We start from the raw sequence: 7368 nt of genomic DNA, 5'->3' as shown, positions 1-7368 counted from the left end.
GCATCTCCATATTGCTGAACTTGAGCATTTCATTTTTGATGTTGTCTGGGCCACAGGCTTTCTTTAGGTGGAGAGATTTTGTTTTTGTGGCCATTTCTTTCCATGTGATTGGGGAGTCTAGAGGGTTTTGGTTGTCTTTGATTGTTGCTTCTAATGTGTGGAGTTTTTCTGTGACCTGATGTTGACTTGGGTTTGTTTCGTTTATTGGGATGTCTTTGTAGAGGTTTTCAAAATGTGTTCTCCAGATGTCGCCATCTTGGATTGGTAATGCTTGCAATTGTGTTGTACTCAGGTTATTCCACATTTCCCAGAATTGTTTTGGGTTGGTGGAGTTTTCAATTTCTTCTAGTATTTTGTGGGTATAGTTTTGTGTTTTGTTCCTAATGGTGTGTTTATATCTTTTGAGGGTTTCATTGTATCTAGTACGTAGGTCCGGATTGTTTGGTTGGCGATGCTTTTGGTTTGATATTTTTCTCAGGTCTTTTCTGGCATTTTTGCATTCGTGGTCAAACCATTTCTTATTTTTATTTTGTCTTTTGTGACTCTTCCTCTTCTGTTTCACGAGGTCGGCTTTTACAGCTGCCTCATGAAAGATCATATTTATATCCTCTATGGCCATGTTTACCCCATCTCTGGTGATCTCATATAGATTTTCTTTAAATTTTGAAATTTTACTTGTGAGATCAGGTGAATTTAGTGCTGTGATGAATTTATCTCCACTGTCTGGGGCCCATCTGTATGTCTGGTTTATTTTATGTAGCTTACTGGGTTCCTTTTTTGTGTCTGTAGTTTGGGCAGAAAGTTTAAGGTACACATTTATTTGGTTATGGTCTGAGAGGGGGGATTGCTGCCTGACAGTGAATGCGTTGATATCGCAGGGGTCCAGGTCAGTGATTGTATAATCCACCACACTAGACCCAAGAGTTGAGGAATATGTGAGTCTCCCTAAGGAGTCCCCTCTGAACCTACCGTTAACTATGTACAGGCCTAAGGCTCGGCAGAGTTGCACTACCTCCCTACCGCTTTTATTTATTTCACAATCGAGGTTGTTTCGGTTTGCGATGGCTGGTGTGACATATAGAGGGGTCTGGCCAAACACATGGTTGTTGCCCTGTGGGTCTATGAAGTCAGGTTCACATCCTGTCCTTGCATTTAGGTCCCCACATAGTAGCACCTTTCCTTGGGCCTGGAAATGGCTGATTTCCATGTGGAGAGTGTCAAATATCTCCTCTTCAAAATATGGCGATTCTATTGGAGGTATGTAGATCGCACATAAGTAAACATCGTTTTTTTCTATTCCTATATTTTTATCTAATTTTAGCCATACGTGTGATTTTCCCTGTTTTATCGGTGAGATGTGTTTGTTCAGTTCTCCTTTATACCACACCAGGATTCCCCCGGAGGTTCTGCCCTTGCGTGTCTTAATGTTCTTTACTGAAGGCACAATAATTTCATGGTACATTGGGGGACAGTGGGTCGGCATGTCCTTTTGGCACCATGTTTCTGTTAACACAATTATATCAATGTCTTTTATAGCTTTTAGGAATTCAGGGTCTGTACTCTTCATCCCAAAAGTTGAGGAGCGGAGGCCCTGGATATTCCAGCAGCTTATGTGGAAAGAACGCATTTATATAGTTCAATAAAACGAAATAAAATGGACCTATTTTGTGGGATGAGTGTGGAAACACTATTTTCTATAATGCTAAATGATGATTTAGTATAAATTTCATGAGGCATGCACATATATCTATCTAATAGTAGTAATAATACTGATAAGATAACAATAATGATAATGATAAATAACAATATTAATAATTTCTCCGGCTTTCTATCAGGCTGTTCAGCATCTCTCTCTCTCTCGTCTCTCTCTCTCTGTCGTGTCTCTCTCTCTCTCGTCTCTCTCCCCCTCTCGTGTCTCTCTCCCCCTCTCGTGTCTCTCTCCCCCTCTCGTGTCTCTCTCCCCCTCTCGTGTCTCTCTCCCCCTCTCGTGTCTCTCTCCCCCTCTCGTGTCTCTCTCCCCCTCTCGTGCCTCTCTCCCCCTCTCGTGCCTCTCTCCCCCTCTCGTGCCTCTCCCCCCCTCTCGTGCCTCTCCCCCCCTCTCGTGCCTCTCCCCCCCTCTCGTGCCTCTCCCCCCCTCTCGTGCCTCTCCCCCCCTCTCGTGCCTCTCCCCCCCTCTCGTGTCTCTCCCCCCCCCCCCCCCTCTCGTGTCTCTCCCCCCCTCTCGTGTCTCTCTGGCGTGTCTCTCTCTCTCGCTGGCGTGTCTCTCGCACGCTCTCGGGTCTCCCGCTCTCGTGTCCCTCTCGCACTCTCCCTCGTGTCTCTCCCTCTCCCCCTCTCGTGTCTCTCTCGTCCTTTGTCTCTCTCGTGTCTCACTCTCTCTCTCTCTCTCTGTCCTGTCGCTCTTTCGCTTTCTCTCTGTCGTGTCTCTCTCTCTCTTTCTCACTGACGGCGTGCTGCCTTGCCGGCTCTGTGTTGGCGTCTGTGTAGGTTTGGCAGCTCTCTGCGTTGCTCCGCCTGCGTCACGGCTGTGAGGGGGCGTCAGTGTTTCATGCCCCAGTCGCCCCTCAGCCACTGACTCAGCCCTTCTCTTCTTTAGCCTTTTACTCACACCCTCTGTGCTCAGAGAGTCCATGCAACACTGACCACTGCTTCTGACTCCGGCCTGTCCCTGGCCTGCGTAACTTGCTCACCGCTCCTCCAACGATTGCGTTAACCCTTCGAGCCATCGTTCCCAGCTCCTGCTCCAGATTTAGCTCCTGTTTCCATGGAAGTTGCCGTTGCCATGGACACAAGCTATCGTTCCGAACTGAGCTTGGAGGCGAGTTTTTCCAGAATATTCCCGAACATTCTGGAGCAGATTAAAATGAAAGGATTCGGTGCAGTTTGGGGAAATGTTTTATCTTCACAGGAACAGGTCTGGGTGTAGTCCGCCCTTTTATCCTCTTCCCCCGCCCCGTGTCGCTCCCTCACTGAAGGTGCCAACTCTTGTTGGGGTACAGTTCGGCTGGTATCTATCATGAAGGGGTTCAATCGGGTATTCATAGAGAAAATGTATCGAATTGTGGGGGAGACAAAAACTAGGGGCCATCAATATGAGACAGTCACTAATAAATCCAATGGGGAATTCAGGAGAAACTTCTTGACCCAGAGAGTGGGGAGAATGTGGAACTCGCTACCACAGGGAGTGGTTGAGGCGAACGGCAGAGATGCATTTAAGGGGAAGCTGGATAAGTGCACGAAGGAGAAAGGAGACACTGATGGGGTGAGATGAAGTAGGGGCAGAAGGAGGCTGATGTGGAGCATAAACACCGGCGCGGACCAGTTGGGCCGAATGGCCTGTTTCTGTGCTGTAGTATTTGATGTAATTCTGTGCACCTCACCAAAGTGGCAGTTGTTTCGTGTCCAGACGCGGTCACATATCGCGAATGCCCGCGTGCCTCTTAAGCCGCAAAATGGAATGCCTGCGGGCTATTCGGCCGCAGGGGGCATCGCAGCTCAACACGATCCTGTTCACCACACACACGCACACTCATTTTTCTGCAGCTTTGGGACGAGGAGCAGGAAACCTGGCTGAATTCCCTCCTCCCTCCAGCTTAGGGTCATTGGGGCCTCTCCTGCCCCCTCCGCCCCCGCCAGCTATCTCAGCACAGACTGGGGATTGAAACCAATAGTTATTCAGCCTGGATGGCCACTCTGTGTTGTGCATTTTTTTTTGAAGTGGTCAATCTTTTTATTTTTCAAATCGCTGGTGCGGCTCTGATGAGCATTGCGATGGGATGTTGCAAATCAAGACTTGCATTTCTATAGCGCCTTTCACCACCTCAGGACGTCCCAAAGTGATTTACAGCCAATGAAGTACTTTTTGAAGTGGAGTCGCTGTTGTAATGTCAGAAACGCGGCAGCCAATTTGCGCACAGCAAGCTCCCACAAACAGCAATGTGATAATTGACCAGATCATCTATTTTAGTGATGTTGGTTGAGGGATAAATATTGGCCCCAGGCCTCTGCCCTGCTCTGCGTAAGTCGTGCGCCACTCTGGTCATGTCATGCGCACGACTTACGCTGAACGAAACAACTTTCGGTTTTTAGAGGTTTTCGGTTTTCGGAAGTTCGGATAAAATACCTGTACTGCACTGGAGTGTCAGCCTAGATTTTTGTGCTTAAGTCTCTGGAGTGGGACTTGAACCCACAACCTGCTGACTCAGAGGCTGGGCTGCTACCCACTGAGGCACGGTGTTCTACCCCAGATCGGGTTTCTTTCATGGCAGCAGTACAAGGTGTACTACAATTAGTAGGGATTCTATGACCAATGATTTTCGCTACCCACACCCCACCCCCACCCCCCGACCATCAGCTGTGATGTCACTGTGTCAGCCATGACTCAGTGGGTCGCACACTCGCCTCTGAGTCAGACGGTTGTGGGTTCGAGTCCCACTCCAGAGACTTGAGCACACAATCTAGGCCGACACTCCCAGTGCAGTACTGAGGGAGCACTGCACTGTCGGAGGTGCCGTCTTTCGGATGAGACGTTAACCCGAGGGCCCCATCTGCCCTCTCAGGTGGACTTAAAAGATTCCACGGTCACTATTGGAAGAAGAGCAGGGTGTCATCCATGGTGTCCTGGGGCCAATATTTATCCCTCAACCAACCTCACTACAAACAGATGATCTGGTCATTATCACATTGCTGTTTGTGGGAGCTTGCTGTGCACAAATTTGCGTTTCCTACATTACAACAGTGACTACACTTTAAAAAAAACTACTTCATTGGCTGTGAAGCGCTTTGGGACGTCCAGAGGTTGTGAAAGGCGCTATAGAAATGCAAGTCTTTCTGTTTTTTCCCTTTTTTATTCGAATGCGCTGCCAAAACACTTGAACAGTTGTCACTGGAGGAGGCTCAGTATCCATGGAGGGGAGGAAATTGCAACCAAAAATCCTAAAGTCATGTAGGTGCAGTGCCACCCTTCTCCCGATGGTCTGTGTGGACCCTTTGTTTTGGTGTTAGCGCCCTATTTCAGAATGGGGCACTGCCCCTTTAAGAGACTGCGAGTACTTGATCTCAGTGGGTACAGTTTTAATGTTTCATTGCGCATGGCGTGTATATTTGAGGACGTGATCAATTCTGCCATCTAATCCCTGAGTTATATATATTCCTCAGGTTGGGTAAATGATATACCCGCGTGTGCCCTTTGTACCACACAGTGCCCTGTCTGCCCCGTGCCACTTCTGCCCTCCCCTCTCTTCCCCCAATAACGTGTACTGGGGGGAAAGTGCATCGATCAGTATTGGGGGGGTGGAATATTCTTAAAAGGACATTTACAGCAGAGGTTTGACTTCAAAATTAACACCATTGATAAAAGCTTTTGACCCATGATATATTTTAACGCCATCTACACGAGAGAGACACACATACAGGCAGACAAGGAGAGATAGAGAGACAGACAGACAGACAGGGAGAGGTGGAGACACACACACACACACACACACACACACACACACACACACACACACACACACAAATGGAGCGAGAGAGAGACACACAGGCAGTCAGAGAGATGGATAGAGAGAGACACACACAGATGGGGAGAGGTGGAGAGACAGAGACACAGACAGGGAGAGAGAGGGAGCTGGAGAGACAGAGACAAGAATAGAGACGGAGAGACAGACAGATGGTGAGAGTGAGTGGCACTTGCAGACAGGGAGAGGACGGAGGCCATACGCACACAACTGCAGATAGAAAAACTCCCAGGCATGCAAGCGAGAAGAGGGACATTACCGCTTTAAGAGCCCTTTAACTCTACGATGAGGGAATCCCGGCTGTGACGTGTGGTGGGTGGTGTCCCTCTGATGCCGTCCTGTGTGGGGGTGTGGAGGGGGCTGGCCAGGACTTTTTTTTTAAATGATTTCAATTTCTTTGTGTGTGTGTGTGAGAGAGAGAAATAGACACTGAGCAACAAACAAAGTGTCTCATCCGCCCTCTGATGAATCACAAGAGAGAGGGGCGAGGGAAAAAACGCAATTGCAGCTTTTAACCGGTGTTTTGTCAGCACAGCTGGACGAGAGTGTGAGAGAGCAAGTTCCACAGCCTGGGACTGTGCGCCTCGTTTTTTAAAGGGGAAAGAAAGCTTTTCTTCGTTAAAAAGAAAACCTCATTTCAAGAAACAAAGCGGAGTGGGGGTGAGTTGGAGTGATTTCAGGTCTGTGTCTGTGTGTGTCTGTGTGTGTGTAGTCGAAAGGATCAAAACTATTTTTTCGAATCCTGTGTTGCTGCTGAAGATGTGGAAACCAGCAAGAAAGAAGCTTCAGAAAGAGTGTTGGTTTCTGGTGCTACATTGTGTCGGTTTCCAGTCAGTTTCAGTGTTTGTGTCAGTTTCAGGGTGACGCACGTGCGTCCAATTGGAGAGAGTGTATCTCTTTTCTCTCCATTATGTCGCAATTTCAGTGTAACATTTTATCCCTCCCAGCAAATAACTTCTCTAACTTCTGGGCTGAAAAGTCCAGTTTAATTTTATTGAACTTTTAGTTTCACTACAAGTTGGAAACTGAGTTCTATTTCTGTCTCTCTCTCTTGTCTGTGTGTGTGTGTAATTATATATTTTTTTCACTGATCAGGCTTGTCTCTCTCTGAGCTCTCGGAAGTGGCTGGGAATCCTTCGGAAAATCTGCCCTGGAGGACTATTTGTACTTTCAAAACCCCACATGGATCGCTGACCGGAGAGACAAGGACAGATTGTTCAGCGGAGGAAGTGGATTTAAGGCTTTTGAAGTGCAGTCTTTTTTCCTTCCCTTCCCCCCGCACCCCCCGCCCCCCCCCCCATTTCTTTTGAATTGAGTAAACGAGACTGGGAAGCACTGATTCCGATTTAAACCCAGGGCGAAGAGGAAGAAATCAACCCTCCCCTCTCGCCCCAGGACAGATATGTCTGGAGGCGAGCGATTCAATAGTCAGGGTAAGTGTATATTTCATACAAATTGATGTCTGTATCTATGGGGGGAGGGGAGGCGTTTCAGTGCAGAGTTAAAGAGTGACTTCTAAAAGTGGAAACGTCCCTCAGCCCTGGTCAAGTGGGGCCCACCGCCACAGCGCAATTCCGAATGTTTCTCCATCGCAGTGAGGGCATGTTAACTGAGCGCACGCTTGTGAGATTCTGGTAGTTTTTTTTTAAACTCTCTGTTTGGTCACTGACCCATTAAAAAAAAAATGATGTGCAGGACATTTAAAGGGGCTTCTATCGGGAGAGGGCTTTTTCACGGTCGGACTCCCGCATTGAAAAAATTCACTCCGGAACCCCAGGGTTGGTGCCATTGACGGTGATTGCAGAGTGTTCTACATGTCCTGGAAACTGGGAGATCAGAATCCCCCCGCCCC

General features: G+C 48.1%; 1 protein-coding gene across 1 annotated transcript in view; it reads left to right on the top strand.

Moving 5' to 3' along the window:
• Positions 1–6306: 6306 nt before the first annotated feature.
• Positions 6307–7368, top strand: part of kdm6ba (lysine (K)-specific demethylase 6B, a) — a 62612-nt gene continuing 61550 nt past the window's right edge. Inside the window, 1 exon segment of the mRNA XM_085977276.1 lies at positions 6307–6949. The gene's annotated coding sequence lies outside the window, so the exon portion shown is untranslated.

The sequence above is a fragment of the Somniosus microcephalus genome, unplaced genomic scaffold (assembly GCF_052327205.1).
Source record: "Somniosus microcephalus isolate GS21.2 unplaced genomic scaffold, FLI_Smic_1.0 unresolved_chr4, whole genome shotgun sequence".
Classification (NCBI taxonomy): Eukaryota; Metazoa; Chordata; class Chondrichthyes; order Squaliformes; family Somniosidae; genus Somniosus; species Somniosus microcephalus.
The sequence above is the reverse complement of the archived record's forward strand: the minus strand, read 5'-3'. Positions and strand labels throughout refer to the sequence as shown.